At 45.4% G+C, this 17266-nt stretch overlaps 1 protein-coding gene across 7 annotated transcripts in view; it reads right to left on the bottom strand.

The window, feature by feature from the left end:
* L3MBTL4 (L3MBTL histone methyl-lysine binding protein 4) overlaps nt 1-17266 on the bottom strand; it is a 332768-nt gene that overhangs the window by 80215 nt on the left and 235287 nt on the right. The window lies entirely within an intron of this gene.

The raw sequence follows: 17266 nt of genomic DNA on the forward strand, positions 1-17266 counted from the left end.
AGATGTCCTGGAGGAAGGAAACTTGTGGGGTAAGTCACGGTTTCTAGTCTAAAACATGAAAACACCGGCCTCTCTCTCTGACACATGCTCAGTTTCTTTTTAGACCAGTGGCAGGCCACTTTTTAAAGCAACACTTGACAGGACAGATGGAGAGATGAAATTAACCCCTGACTTTCCCCGCGAGGTAGCTGTTCTTTGGAACAGTTTCTTTGGAACTGCAGGTACTCTAAACGTTCACTTTGTTGGATTTTTAACAATTGTCTCAATCTCTGTTGACTCATTAGATTGTACCAGTTTGACACTGAAATCCTAGAAGTGTTCTGATTCTTCACAGACTTCAATTTCTGCTCCATGTTCTCTACCCACATGTCTGCAAGGGTTATCCATCAATTTAGACCATGAAAATGACTAGGAATTCTACTTCTTAGGCCCTGAAGAAGGTTTTACTTGGCCTCTTTTTAGCTTGGAAACTATATACTGAAGTTTACATTTTTAGAAAAATGACTGTATATAATTTACAAATGATCAACGTTCTAGTACAGAATGTCAGGAGATGGTTTCCTACTGCAAACCATCCACATTTTTCTCTATTTCCTTCTGGTTTTATTTGCATACCACATGTGCAGGCGGTGCAGGTGTGTCCAAGCACAGGAGAGGGAGTCAGTCACTGTAACAGTCACTGTCGCGGGGGTGGCGTTTCACTGTCCAGGGTGACCACCTCCTGCCAGCCTTGCTCTCTAAGGCACACTCTCCTCTCTGCAGGTCCTTTCTGAACGATGCATAAACATTATTCCAGAGCCCGTTTGGGGTCGAAATCCTTTTGAGAGTCTGTTGAACATTGTGGGTTCCCTGGCTGACAAATGCACGTGGGCAAATAGACATGAGTACGGCCCACGCGTTCACTGACTCCCTGCGCCCGGAAGCTGCCGTGCACCCCAGAAAATGCTTGGGCAAGCGAGCATCTCAACACACAGGCAGTCCCTAACAGACACAGCCCTGCTGCTCTTTTCATTTGCTTTAAAAACGAGAGTGACTTTTGTTACTTTTCACACTTTCCTGTGGTCTCTTTCTGAAATTTTCTTTTTCCACTGATGAAAAGAGAGGGCAAGCAGAAGGCCAGCGTGGGTTCCTGGTACCCCATGGGCGCCATCGCTAATGTGATCTTTATCCGAGCCAGGGTGTCCTCGGCGGGCTGGCATACTCCGTGTCAGCCGAGGGGTGACCCTGTTAGGCTTCGGCCTGCAGAGCTAGAACAGGTCTTACTCTGAATTTTTGCTTCAGTCCAAAGAGAGGATTTGAAATTAAGGTGGTGACGAATAATTGCTCAGCATTCACCAAGTCCTCTGCAGGCCGGGGGTCTCTGTTTCCAGAGGGGAAACTTCAGTCCTACTTATGTCCGAGAGCCGTCTCTTTTCAAAACTGAATCTTCTAGTGAAAGAGCAAATAAATGCTGCAGTTCAATGTCACCTCTGATAGCTCGTGTCGGCCCATCGGTGAGTCAGTTTCCACACACACACGGCATGGTCTGCGCGACCGCGGCTTCAGAAGCCTCTCGGTGGAGGTGCTCGTGGTGCAGAGGTGGCCGTGTGCACGCTCTCCGGCTGCACGGGAGCCCTGCCCTGCCCACGTCCTCCGTTTCAGCTTTGTTCCACGTGGATACTGAGTAACCCATCTCCGAGTACGCAAAGGGTGCCCATATTTTGAAACCTCTCACATAGATTTCTGAGTCAAATTAAGAAAAACAATTTTTTTTCTGAATCTTCAGTAGTATTTAAAATACAATAAGAATGTCAGTTACATTGAAAATATGGCGAGTATGTACTCGTTGTTTAGAAAGTTAACATAGTGGCTGGGATGCCACAGTGATATTTATAGGGGAAAAAGGGTTTTTGGAGAGGAAGTCTCTTCTCAAAGGAATTCATATTTAAGTTAACAAGAAGAAATCTTTAAGACGCATGATTGATAAAACAGCTCCTCTTCAGATCTCACTGCATTTAGAAGTAATCAGGTTATGTAGCGAATTAGGGGGAGAAACTGCCCTACGATGTCTGGAGAAGCACATGGTAAAGGATGAATTTTTCCATTAGTGTTAATGAACTGTGCCTGGTTAACTCCCCAGCACAGCAGACCAACCGAGCCCAAGTCATCTTTATTTAATTCAATTTGTTTGCATACTGCATCTTTCACTCAGTGTTTCCCAAATAAGCAATTTCAGGGAAGCTAAAATTAAAGAGAAAATACTTTACGGAACTGGATATATTGATAACAAAACAAAAGAGGTGGACAGGAGTCTTTGGAGGAATAAAAATTATTCTCTTGTGTTCTGTGCATGTCTGGGTTCTATCTGATTAGAATTAAAGGCCAGCACTTTCATACACTGAAATGGGAATTGATTCCTCTGTTTTCAGAAACTGTGACAGATGAGAACAAAGGCTGAAAAAAGAAAGCACATTGAAAACAGTTCAAAAACTGCTCTACTATATAACCACGAAGGCAGACAGAGCTCTGCTGCACTTAAAGTAAAGCTGCGACACGGATATGACGGGACGGATGTGTGGGAAAAAGCAAAAGCAAACCAAGGGGCAACAACTCGCATTCGGGAGCGCGCCCCTGCAAGGCGCTGCGAGGCTCACGTCAGCCCGGGGCAGAGGCCCTCGCAGGCTCCCCAGGTCCTCTGGTTGCTGCCTCTCCTTATCTGGTAAATACAGACAAGGGGGATGCAAGACGATGTCCCAAGACATTCACTGACTCACCTGCTTCAAGAGCACTAAGCCGCTGCCCCCCTGCACGCCGGGCCTGGCGCAGTTTTCTGCGCCTTCTCACCGTGGGCAACTCAAACACACCTGCGGTTTACTGTCATAGTATTTCTTCCCAAACTGGATATTTGCACCCAGATAACGGTAAGTGTAAGTGATGTATGGGGGTCCCGCCCCTGGAATACATTTCATCACCTCTAATCACCACAGTGTATCAACTTGGAGGTCTAGACCAAACCCAAATGCAAGCCCCTTCCCCTCTCCTCCTCTCCCTCCTGCCCAAAGTGTCACCTGAGCACCTACCACATGCCAAGGACCATTCAAGGCACTGGAGATGCAGTGAACAGTGTGCACACGCACCCATACACCCCACCCCTCAAGATAAATCTGTATTTCCAATGAAGGCAAATAAAGGAGGGGAGAGAGGCGACACTCACGGATTTGGATGCGGCCTCACTCAGGGGACTTGAAGGAGCGAGGGACAAGCTATGCCTCCCCTCTGCCAAGAAAACACCTCCCCCACCTTCCCCACAGGTGTGCCCACTTCACAGCGGGAACACCGCTGCCTCCGGGAAGCTCTCTGTGACTGCTCCACCACAAATTAATCTCTCCCTCCCGAGGAACCCAGAGTACTTCTCTGTGCTTTCCTCAGAGACTCATCACTTCCTGCTTTTGTTCATCTATTTCATACATTTTTCCCTTATTAGACAACCAGGTCCTTGAGAGCATCCACTCCCTTTCTCACTTCTTGCGGCTGCTCTCACAGGGCCCTGGACACAGCACTATCGCAACCAGCGTTTCTGGAATAAATCATTAGCCCCCGCCACGGTCTGAATGTCGCCCCCGTCTGTGGTATTCTGCCTGATACTCCGTTAGTAACGGGAGAAGGAAAAGCCGGGCCCTGGCTTCTCTACACCAGACGTGCTGGTGACGGCCAGCGGGCAGCTCCAGCCCAGGCACCGAGGGAAAGACGACGACCAGGCTGAACAGGCTCAGACTCGAACACGAGACAAAAAGTCTGGACACTCGACCTCTAATCCGAGAGGCCAGGAAGGCTGACAGCCCGCACTGGCTGGAAAGAACTACGGTGGTGGCGGCCACGGTCACATCATCAGCCTCGCCTGTCCCCCCTCGCCCCCCACTATCACCACCCGACTCCACGCTCTAGACGTGGGAAGTGAGAATTTGGAGCGTGCACACACGTGCACACATGTGCACATGCACCTGCTCTGCGTCTTGGCCCCCGGCCCCCTTGCTGGAACGGCCCTTCTTCCCCCTTTGCCTGAGTAACTCCCACTCATCCTTCAGGACTCAGAAGGGATCTTTTCTGGGAGAGGTTTCTGAAACACTCAGACTAGATGCAGAGACCCGCATGTGACCCACACGTGACGCCCCGAAGACACCTTTCTCGTGCCATTTAGTTAGCATCACACATTCATCCCCTTCCCAAGACTGCGAGCTTCCAGAAGCAGGGACAGAACTTATTAAACCAAGCACCACGCTGGGCACACAGAGGGCGTCCAGTAGAGGCTCATCCAGTGAACAGATGAAAACTGTATGAGAGAAGAAACACAAGCCACTCCGGGTGGTACCACATCAAGGTACAGCTACACCAGCGGACGCCTCCAGGACTTTCAACAAACCTGGCACAGTTTGTTTTGTTACCAGAACAGCATTCTTCACTTCAAAGAGTCTCCCATACAAGCCAAGCCCTCCCTCCACTGGAGTGGCCTCCAGCCAGACTGGCACTGAATTTCTACCAGTTATGAACCGTACTGATGGTACAAAGTCACAGATAATGAAAGAGAAGGCCCTGGTTTCTTCTGCCACCAGCTGCTGGCTTGTTTTTTTCAGAAATGTGATAGCCAGGGATGTGGGGCTGAAATCCTCAGCACTTATGTCTGTGAACACAAATTAGGACCTGTTTGGAGCTGCTGTCAAAGGGAGCCCGGGTCTGAGGAAGGGGCAGGAGCGGGGCTGCCCGAGGGGAGCCAGGGCGTGGACCCTGTGCCTGGCCTCAGAGACCCCCCTGCTGCTCAGGCTGTGACAGCGGTCTGCTGCTCAACAAAACCAGGTTCTTAGTCCTCTCTTAAAAGATTTTTTGTGTTTGTGAATTACCAGCAAAGAATTCTTAGATGAACACGTGGGTGGCGGGGGTGAGAGGGGGGGCCGAGTGCCAGGCGTGTGTGCACACGTGCGGGTCACTGCTCAGGAAACGCTCGAGTGGGGCACCTGCTCTCCTAGTCTTCTGAACCCTTCCCCGTCTAGTCCGCAGGCCAGGCTACACAGCACAGAAGCCCGGCCAGCTACTGTCCGACAGCAGACCCCACGCCTCTTTCAGGTGTATGTGTCCCAGGCTAAATTCCGGGATAAAATCATGGTTTTCCATGAGACAGAAATCTTACAAGAAGGAGTTAAAGGCCAGCACTCGTGTCCCCACACGCCTCTCGGCCAGACCTGCCGTCTCTCAGAGGAAGTCGTTGTCCCACCCCATCCACAGTTAAGTGAAAGGAAACGAAACAGGTCGCCAGCTGGGTAAGGGACCTCAGCACGCAAGGCAGAAAAGCAAGGTCTCCTAACTCCTAACTGAGGGAAATTTCTACACTTTACGCTGTTCTGTTTAAATCCAAGACAGAGACACTCAGAGCAGACTAAGGCCTGGGATGAGCACCACGGGCCACGCAACTCCAGCGGGGGCGCCGAGGGGCCCGGATGCGCTGCGGACGCGAGTGAGGGCAGCCCCGGGCCCTGGCTGCGGGCTGCTGCCCCTGGAAGCGCCAGATTTCCATGAGAGGTAAGACAGACAGAGCACTTCTCTAGCGTGGGGTCATGTCCCACGGTCGCTAGGTCCACCAAACGGAGGGTCAACCTGGAGAAACTTGAGAGAACGTCAGCTGGAAGGACTTCCACAATACTTCTGAGGCGACTGTTTGCGAACTTTACTACAAGTGCACACACGCCCGCCGGGAGCACCAGGTGAAGGCACAGACCATGGCCCCAGCAGCCCCTCCACCCCTCCTCCACTGTCACAAGTCACCACTCACGGCTCATGGGCCTCAGGGAAGATGCACTTTGGGCTGTTAAAACGGTGCTACAAACATTCTGGTACGTGTCTTTTAGTGAACTTATGCACACAGTTCTGTTGGGCATTTAACCAGGAGTGGAGCTGCTGCATCCTGTGAAGTTAATTTTGGTATTTACAACATAATCGATGCTTATAACATTCTATAAAAGGCCCCCCAGGTCAGAGCCCTCGTAGTACCTGCAGAAGTACTTGCTCTCCTTCACACGCGCACCCTCCGCAGCCCGAGGGCAGCGCCACTGTGCCTGCCTTAGTGACCGGCGCCGTCATTTGTAGAGACGCGGCGCCATGTTATTTACTTTGGGTTTTTGCTCTGGCACTTCTAATGTGACCCCAAACCAGCCTCAACTGCACCCCCTGTTCCTGCTGAAGTAATCTGGAAAATTCAGTAATAACAGCCTGTTCTTATGAACAGGCAGTACACCTCTCCATCTGGCTCCACAGGAAGACAGGCAAACGAGTATTAAATCTGACATATGTGGGCACTGAACCGTAATGACAGAAACTGGAGGGCGATGTTGTGTTTGTAATTTCATCAGAATGAGAATAATGGAGACAAAGGGAAAGTTAAAATCATCATACCTAGCTGAATATTTTCATAACTAAAGGTTTTATTTCAGATTCCTGACTTGTAAGCTTCTTAATGATTTTTCACACTTTATAAGGGGCACTTCCACAGCTCTACATTCCCAAGTGGAAAGGGACATTCAGGCAGCTTCTATTCTTCTTCATTTTCCGTAACAAGTTATGAGGAACAACTACAGTTGTCTTTAAGAGTCGTGTGTGTGTGTGCTGGGACCAAGGATCAAAAGTTTATAGTTTGAAAGGAATCCTGGAAATCACTTTGCACTGCTTTGGCTCAAGTGAGAAAACATTTCTTAACAGTCTCCTTAAGCACTGATTATCCAGATGGGACGGTTCTGTGTGGAGTTTACCATCCATGTCCCTTCCTGACCTTAAATTTCCCTAACCTGCAAGTGAGAGACACGATTCCAACTACCATTTCCGTCCCCGTGTGGAGCGGGAGTCAGAGAGAACCAGACACAGAGTCAGAAGACACTCAGTTTAAAACCAGCCACTGCCCAGCTCTGCTCTGATGAGAAGACACTCTGCCGAAGGCTCGTTTGCATCTGCAAAACAGGGATAATAAAACTTACATCCTAGGCTGCTCTGTGTATTCAGATAATGCACCTGAGATCATCTCTGCAAGTGGTTAAAGAACTGCAAGTACAACGTATAATCATGCCTGTTACCGCCCTGCACAACACGCTCCTTCCAAAGGAAAAACACCAACATTCACACCTGTACCAGACTAGCTGCCCTGTCTGCACCGCGAGTCACTTCCCGAAATAAGCTGTGTTGTCAACCTCATCCTCATTTGACAAAGGCCACCGTCCCTGGCTAGGTTGTCTCCTTGGATTTCAGTCGCCACCTTTTAACAATGGTGCTTATCCAAAAATTAAGAAAACAGAATCTCCAAGCAAATGATATATTTAAGCTTAATTTATCCATAAGAAAGGAACTGCAGAGAGTGATAACTGTCCTAGACTTAGGGATGTCATCTCTCGAGAAAAAATAATGCGTTTGAATTCGCACTGCGGAGTTTTCCGTGCACTCAGATTAGCTAGGACAAATTCCACCAGAACAGCAGGAACTCCAGGAACTCCCAGCAAGCTCATCGTGGACTCGTTCTTTTCCCCTGTGCCCAGCAGACGGTGGGAAGACCTTAATCTTGATTCCTGAGGCATCTTTAGGAAAGGGATGATTCCAACCCAGTTTCATTTGTTAGCAACAGTTCTGCAGTTACGGGCCTTGCATTGGAATATAGCTCGTTGACTCAAAGATATTTACATTTTAATAAACAGCAAAGTCCAGACTCAGGTAAGTCACTTGCAGCTGGCAGACGTGTTCTCCAGGCAGCACGCTGTACATCTTAAGAGAACTGTGCCGATACGGCTGATACGTATCTCTTCAAGTAAATAATATCACACATACCCAACTAACAAGGAAACGAGGAATCAGTCCAGTCAGCATGTTTCGCACATGAAAAAATTGAGGCCCAGAGATGATGTGAATTCTCCCTTTGTCCAACCATCTGAAATTATGAGGAATATTTTAAAATTACTTTTAACTAAAGGTAGGACCGCACAGAACTGCTTTTATTTTGAGTAAATGAATAAATGGAGAAAGGATGCTCCCTGCTGCAGGGACGTCCGTGGGTTGGGATCAGCCAAGAATCCTCTGTCACCCACGTGACGCAGACCACATACGGGGCAGGTGGTGGTGGGGACAGTAAGACAACAGAGCTCCCAGGAGGCGAGACACAGTCACCACGTGCAAGACCTCAGTGGAGGGGCAAAGGCTCCAACCAGCTACTCAGACACACATTCCCATGGTCTCCCCACTTCTCGGGGGGAGGATGAGGGACTGAAAGTGATGAGAGGAAAAGATAGAGATGTGCAGAGGATGGAGAGTCATTCTGCAGAAGTTCTGGAGAGAGGAATTCCATACGACGACAAAACGTCAAAAAATACTGGGAGGAAAAATGAGCTGATATGAAGGAGGACTTTGGTCTAAAAACACTGTGAGAGTGCACAGCAGTGAAGTCAGTGAAAGGAAAGCCACACCCAGAAACACGCAGGGGACCTCACATTTCATTTATGTACGTGCAGAGATGTAAGGAACCCTATGGGAGACCCTGACAGACAGAGGGTGGGCGCCTCTGAGGGACCGCCAGTTGGGCTGGTTTAGGCTCTGCCGACATCACAGTGGAAACGAGAACATAAGAGGAAGCAGCATCAACAGAGCTCTGAGGGGGAAGGGCCTGGGCTAAAACCTCTGCCTCCTCCCGAAGGCTCCTGGGGAGACGCGCTCCCCACAGACTGTAAATACAACACGCAGGCACCAGCGACGCACGAAAACAGCCTTGAAGAGAACTGCGCCAGAACAGGGAATAAAGCCGGTAAGTCGACAAATAGGGGGAAACTGCAGCTGGAAAGGACTAAGGCTCGCGGGAGCCAGTGAAATGTGCAGAAGGAAAGGTGCATGGTTGTTTTAAACATGACGGCTAAGTTGTCTGCCCTCTCTTCCCCCTAAAAGTTGATCTCTTTGCTTAAAAACTGGAAAGAAAGAAAAGAGCAAACGCTATAACCTCAAATTCATTCAATACAAGTGGGCATGCTGAATTAGGGAAAGAAGAAAAGCATTTATTAGCATCCAAGCTTCACAAAAGAAAGCCAGAGATTAACTTTCTAATGACTGTGATAGTTTGGTAAGTGTAAATTTACAAATGCATCTGAAAAACTTCAGAATATCCATTAGAATAATTCAAAGCCCTCCTTCTAAACCTGAACTTACCAACAAGCTAAATGTTCTAAAAGAGGAAGGAAGGAGGGAAGGTCCCTTCCCCTTCCCAGCCACCACCATAAAAAAGGAACAAAACATTTAAGGCAAAAACCAAGTAAGGTACATGTACAATTTATCTAATAATTATGATAACAACTGCATATAGGTCTGTTACTATGAAGGAAAGATGGGTTTTCATTTTTAAGATAGCTATATGTTTTCCACAAAAAGCACACCTAAATAAAATGACATAAAGGGCTAAAATTAATAGAATAGGCAAAGATTTTCTAAACACTTATAAAAATTCTTTTTGGCACTACTGACACAAGACAACGCGAAGGTCAAGGAAAAATAATGGTGAAGAGTCATTTCTGACTGAAGATTCGGGACGCAGAGACATGAGGCCATGAAAGTTACACACCAAGTGCTGGCTGATTAACGCGTCTGAGGGGTTTTCAACAACGTGAGAAATGACTTCGCATTAAAATACAGATGACAAAAATTGTATATCCTGTTTAATGCTATTCATGGAAAAATGTGTGTGTCTGAGTACATATATATGTAAAATGCATATATACACATACATGTGGGGGAAATGCCTAAAAAAACAAAACATAGTAAGGATACAGTTTCTACAATATTGGCGATTCATGTAATTTGGAATTCTGTACTTAATGAAATCCTTAGAATGCAAAATAATACAGCATCTTTGGAAAGCAGTGCCCCTGTAAAATTAAGTGTTCCATACACAACCTTCTTCCTTAAAGATAGAAAAAAAAGATACAATTCTCAAAGAATTATTTCCCAGTTCAGTAAAATCACACATATCCATTAACCTTCAAGAACTTTATAGTAATGGAGAGAAGTGATTTAAAGACCCATGGCTGATCTTTTGTAACATTTTCAGTGCTTTTACTAAATTGGGCAATTAATCATGTCATTTTGAGAAATAACAAGTGTTATCTCAAGTCAGATACTCTTTTTCCTCTTACTTATTAAACTAAAAATACATCTGCAAGTCCACTTTTAAATGTTCACCCAGTTCAATTTCACTATGTGGTAACAACATCACAGAAAATGACAGGGCGAGTGACAAAGGAATCAGATCAACGTGAACATGTGTCATTACAGTACTCTCTTGGCAGAATAAAAGTTTCAACTGAAGGTGGCAACAATTCATAAGTATTGTGCGTATAAAATTAAAACCATGCCTTGGAGAATCCTTCTGAACACAGTATTTCGATCAGCCATTATAAACTCATAAAATTTACAAAGCCAAACGAAACAAAAAGTCACAGTAGAAAATCTTTTATTCAGTATGTGTAACAAGAGGAAGGTGCTGCTAGGATGAAGCAGAACCACGACAGAGTCAGAAATAAAGTCATACACTATTAGCTGAATTGTTCTTTGGGGGTAAACAACGTTTTAAAAATAAGGTGGAGAAAATACGACAGATTGGAAAACTGAATTTATCATTTCTCCTTGATAATCAACCTTTCCTCTCGGCAATTAAAAAAAAAACATCATAAACGAAAGAAAGGGCACCGATGCAAAAACACCAAGCACAAGAGAAGAGATGAGAGCAGATAAGAGAAGTCTACGCAGCTTTGAGGCTGGAAAATGGGTAATCTGGGAGCCAAGAGTCTGCGGAGAGAAGATGCCATAAAAGCCCAGTGGGAAACATTTGGGAGCAAGGGCTCTGCGGGAAGGAACCTGCTAGAAGGAGAGGGCTCTGTTGCTGACGAGGGCGCCGCGGCGTGGGCCAGGTCCCCGCCGGACCACCGTCCCGAGCCCACCAGCTGGCAGCCCCCAGTTTTCTGGTGCCTGGTTCTGGAAGGCGAACTGAGAGAAAGACTGCTGTGATCTGAGAAACGCCCTTCACATGAGAAACAAACCCAAACACAAGTACCCGGGGGAAAGTGGATGCAGGGAGCAGGCAGGCAACAGCCTCGGACACCGTCGGAGAGTCAGGAGAAGACCCGGAACCCACCCAGTAGGAACGGATGCCACAGAAAACAGATCAGAGAGGAAGGATAGTCTCAGAAGATGGAAAAAAATCACAGCACAACTAGAAATGTCAATCAAGGGGCTGGAAGACAACACCGAGGATATATTCCAGAGAAGAGAACAAAAGACAAGGTGCTTAAAGACAGAAGAGAAAATGTGGGCATCCATGTCAGAAAGCAAACAGAGCAAACAGGGAAGATGGCAGACCCAAGAACTGACACAGGGACTTTGGGAAGCAGACGTCCGGAGTCTCCAGACGCCCTGTTCACGTCCCAGGTTTCAGATGGGCCTGAGTGGGACGTGCAGACCTGGCACTTACTGTGACATCCAGGGCGTTACCACACTACTCTCAGCCTCAGGTTCCTCATCTGTAAATGGGAGGTCTGTGCAACAGAAAAGGTTCAATTCCACAGTGAGATTAAAACAGGCACAAGTCTTCATGCACTTTATGATACAGTGTCCTGTTGCTGGCAGCATAACTAGAGGAAACACAGAGAGACGCAGTGACACCAGGAGACCTTCACTCACCCATGTGAGATCTGCAGGACCTGAATAACGTGATTTCAAAAAGAAGAGGACTGACTGGAAGACATATATCAAACTGAAAAGCACTTTTCAAACTCAACTGTTAGGCCACAGACAACTTAATAACTTCTGAAAACCAAAACAGTTCAGACCCATTCTCTGATCAAATGCCCTAAGACAAGAAGCTGCAGAGGAAAAAATCCAATCACTGGAAGACGCGCAAAAATATTCACACCACACACGCCACACACACGCCACACACACGCAGGGGCACAGACGTGAAAAGAAGACACCTGAAGTAATTCCATCATTATTCTTGAGCTGGCTAAACAGTTCCAGATAAACCACAAACAGAGGCTGAGTTGTGCTAGAACTTTCCACGGAGCGCAACACACAACGTCTTAGATTTATCCGACTCCCTCACTCCGGCAGCAGGTGGCCCTCTTCTTTCTGTGCTCTGGCCGGTGTGCCCTGGGAATGCAGGTCCCGTGTCCCAGGCCGGAGCGCTGGGCAGGAGGCCCTGGCTCTCTGTGTGAAGGGTAATCCTCAGTTCCTAAGTAAATTACCTTTGCATGTTGCTTGGCACGGAGGGAGGTCGAGTCTTCCAGAGTCTACGTTCTGCTCATTTAGAAAAAACAACGTATCCAATCCTGGACTCTGGCTTAGAAGTAGGTTTACATCTTGCAGTGCCAATATTGTCATCTTTAAATATTTCTGTGTTAACAAATACACCTACTTCTTTTTATTCACTATGTAAATTCATTCAAATAAAATGTAAATTGTGTGATAATTTTGTGCCCAAAGTCCTCGTGTCATACAGATAAGAACTGATGCAATTTCTTTCAAATAATGGTCTGTGCAGCTTTCTACACAAACTCTGAACAGCCTTGAGTATTATTTTTAACCCCTTGACTATTGACATGAAAACTACAATAAGCCTGTCTGGAATTCATCAGAAAGGACACCAGGGGTCTACCTGATCTTTTAAAGCAATATGTTATTTTCAAACATCCTCAGCGACATCCTGATGTCACTGTGCTTGTCAGCTGTACAAAACAAGATGCCGACAGCTTATTCTAAGAATATTGTTTATTTCTTTCCAAAATATCAAGCTGTCAATATCAGAATGAGAAATCCTGACATGAAATGGTAAAAACAAATTCACGGCTTGCAGGCACTCCACTGCCAGGGAGTGTTTCACAGAAAAGCAGCTGAAACCGCCACCTTCCTTAAAAGCCGCGCTGCCCTGGCGAGCCTCCCCAAGGCTCTGGAGGTCAACTGAGTTGTTCCACACAGGCCTTCATGAAACTGGGGGGGGGGGTCCTTGTTTTATTTTCTTCTTCTTTTTTAAAACGTTAGAACATTGGCCTAAGAATCCTCTTGACTAGAGACTGTAAAAAGCAACTTGTAGGATGATGACTCTTTGGTAAAGGCACTTATCTATGACAAGCTAAAAAAGTACTTCCATTTTAGAGTATTTAAATTCTTCAGGAAACTCAAGCTAGATATGATTATAATAGTACTTCTAGGATTCCAGGAGATTGCAGCAACATTTAAAAATTCTCGTCTCTTCACATGACAAAATGCTCAATATCACTAATTATCAGAGAAATGCAAATCAAAACTACATTGAGGTATCACCTCACACCAGTCAGAATGGCCGTCATTCAAAAATCCACAAATGACAAATTCTGGAGAGGTTGTGGAGAAAAGGGAACCCTCCTGCACTGCTGGTGGGAATGCAGTTTGGTGCAGCCACTGTGGAAAACAGTATGGAGATTCCTCAAAAGACTAGGAACAGACTTACCATATGACCCAGGAATTCTGCTCCTGGGCATATATCCAGAAGGAACCCTACTTCAGGATGACACCTGCACCCCAATGTTCATAGCAGCATTATTTACAATAGCCAAGACATGGAAACAGCCTAAATGTCCATCAACAGATGACTGAATAAAGAATAGGTGGTATATTTATACAATGGAATACTACTCAGCCATAAAAACCAACAACATAATGCCATTTGCAGCAACATGGACGTCCCTGGAGAATGTCATTCTAAGTGAAATAAGCCAGAAAGAGAAAGAAAAATATCATATGAGATTGCTCATATGTGGAATCTTAAAAAAAACAACAACAACAAAAAAACAAAGCATAAATACAAAACAGAAATAGGCTCACAGACATAGAATACAAACTTGTGGTTGCCAAGGGGGCTGGGGGTGGGAAGAGATAGACTGGGATTTCAAAATTGTGGAATAGATAAACAAGATTATACTGTATAGCACAGGGAAATATATACAAGATTTTATGGTAGCTCATAGAGAAAAAATGTGACAATGAATATATATATGTTCATGTATAGCTGAAAAATTGTGCTCTCCACTGGAATTTGACACAACATTGTAAAATAATTATAAATCAATAAAAAATGTTAAAAAATAAAATAAAATAAAAATTCTCACCTCTTGGACATATAAGAAGCAAACTAATGATAACCTGTATAATGGCAAGGGTGCGTGTGTGTGTGATATCCTCAACAGACAGCACCAGCAATACACACTGAAGAACAATACTTTCATCTTCGACAGCTATGTAAAACTTAGACTACAGTAATAGAAATAACATGAAAATAAAACCCAGAGATAGTATTAAAAAAATTTGCCCAGTTAATTGCAAGAGGATTTAAATAAATTTTTACATTATATACACAGCCACAGGAGTAAACTGACTAACTTGGTAAATGACATTCAGAATGTGATGACCTAGAGTGAATTAAAAATGGATTTGGTTGGTTATCTGCAAACTTATGGCAAAAAAGAATATGAAAACGAGTATATGTATATGTATGTTCATGTGTGACTGAAGCATTGTGCTGCACACCAGAGATTGACATAACACTACAAACTGACTACACTTCAATAAAAAAAAAAATACACACACACACACACACACACAGATTTAAAAAAATGGATTTGGTTGTTTCAAAAGAAATCAATGTATTAATTGAAAACAGAAACAGTTAATAAGTAATTATTACCACAAAGCTAAACTCGGCAAAGACAGACTGTCCCTAGAAGTGACAGAAGCAGGACAGAGAAGTGCCCAGTGCCCACGAGAGATGACCTATCACCCTTGACCTCCGCCCTCCAACGACTGCCTCACAGGAAACACTAATCCACCGAGAAGCTCGTCCCTGTTTCTTGAACACAACATAGTATTTGTTTAATTAAGAAAAGCTGTCTACCTGCACTTCTTTTCATAGGTAAGTCGGAATGTATTTACCTGATGGTCTAAATGCCTTATAAATTCTATTTAAAAATGCAAGTTCAAGGAATACCCAGTTCTCTAATTTTTGTCTTTTCCATTCTAGAAAGAAGCCAACCACAGGCATTCCTCGCCTTTTATTTTTCTTTTCTGGGACAGGGGAATTACCAGGCTTTGGAGGACGTTCCTCTTGCCCACAGGAGCCCCACCCCATCACAAGGCCAGGGCCAGAAGTCACAGCCCAGTCACAGAGCCATCACCGGGGCAGCCCCAGGAACTGTGAGGTCCAGGGGTAGAAAGTCCTGGACCTCCTGGTCCCCAGAATGTCTCATTCTTCATCAGAAAGACCACAAATAACAAATGTTGGCAAGGATGTGGAGAAAAGGGAGCCCTTGTATAATGCTGGTGGGAATGTAAATTGTGCAGCCAGTGCAGGAAACAGCACAGTGGTTCCTCAGTAAACTAAAAAGAGGACTACCCTATGACCCAGCAATTCCGCTCCTGGGTGTATATCCCCCCAAAATGAAAACACTAATTCAAAAAGATACATGCACCCCAATGTTCAGAGCAGTATTATGTACAACTGCCAAGATACGGAAGCAACCTGAGTGTCCATCATCAGATGACTGGCTAAAGAAGATGTGGTGGACACCTACTCAGCCACAAAAAAGAATGAAATTTTGCCATTTGCAGCAGCATGGATGGACTTGGAGGGCATTAAGCTATGTGAAGTCAGGCAGGCAGAGAAAGATAGATACTGTAATGATATCACGTACATGTGAAATGTAAAACAAAAACAAAAACAACTAGTGAATATAACAAAAAATAAGCAGATTCACAGACAGAGCTCAAACTAGCGGTGACCAGTGCGGAGAGAGGAGAGCGGGGCCGGGTGGGGCAGGGGAGGAAGTGGCACACGCTTCTGGATCTGAAAAGGCTACAAGGAGACACTGTACAACCCGGGGAATACACCAGTATTTCCAATAACTATACATGAAGGAGAACCTTTAAAACCTGTGAGTCACTCTGCTGTACACCTGTAACTTATAACTGTGCATCAACTGTATCTTAATTAAAAAAGTAAAAAAAAATTTTAAAAGTCCCATTTTTCTCCCCATCGCCTGTATTCAGTATCCCATGTTTTCCCAAGCTTCATAGAACGCCTTTAAAAAAAAAAACCTCTTTATTTTTACATTCTTCTAGTTTCTTCAGAAATTCTGAGGCCAACCATAAAAGGCCACTTGGTGGAGAAAATCATGTCACATATTCATAGTTGGACACTATCAACAAGAACGGCAGTCAGTCCCACGGGCACCACGCTGGGTGAGGAAAGCTCAATGCCTTTCTTTTTTCACAGATAGTGCGTCATATTTTGTAAGTGTCACTGTGACATTTATACATAAAACACACTCAGGCACACTACTGGGAGGTTCGTCATTCCTTCGTGCAGTGACACTTGCTCTGACTGGCTCAGCTGTTCTAGGCACTGGTTTCCAGAACAGCACCCACCTGGTCCACAAGGACTTCTGTCTGGATCTGTTGCTCAAACAAGTGTTTTCTTGCTTCACATGCAACATGGTTTATCCTTTCCTCTTTATGCCTGTCTGTGTATTTGTTTTATATATTTGTGTATTTGTACAAATCTGATGTCAATTCTGTTCGGTTTTAACTTACATGTTCTTTAACTTGATCACCAGCAGGAATAATTTATCCACACATGATTTTAGCAACTGATGGGGACAGAAGCAGCAGTAAGGACGTAGACACTTACTCACACGTATTTTTCCTTGCAAGCATTATCCTCTCCACACTATTGTTAAATATATTTATAACATATTTGCAACACGACTTAACACTTATTATTTTTAATTCTATCACAGAACCATCTCATCTCCAAATCAGTAAGACACAGAGAAAACGAAATAGGGGCAAAGTGAAAACAGGAGGGGAAGGGCACGTGGCTCTGGAATCCCTCTAGAAGCAAGCACGATGGGGCAGCTGTGTGGAGAGGGTGCAGGCGTGGGGAGGGGTTCGGGGGGTGCGTGCTGGGGGAATGTGTGTGTGCAGAACAGAGTCAGAGAGCAGAGATCAGGGAAGTGAGCTGGTCTGGGCCAGAAGGCGGGGCGGGCAGGCAGCGGGAAGGTCAAGGAGAGGCCTTGGAAACAGAGAAGGATGCTGGGGGCGCATCCAGCTCCAGGAGAGTTGACTGTGATGCTTCCTACAGCTACTCATATGCATCATGTTTTAGTTCATCCCTGAAATAATTCAAATAAGAAAAAAATTT

Source organism: Vicugna pacos, chromosome 24 (genome assembly GCF_048564905.1).
Source record: "Vicugna pacos chromosome 24, VicPac4, whole genome shotgun sequence".
Lineage (NCBI taxonomy): Eukaryota > Metazoa > Chordata > Mammalia > Artiodactyla > Camelidae > Vicugna > Vicugna pacos.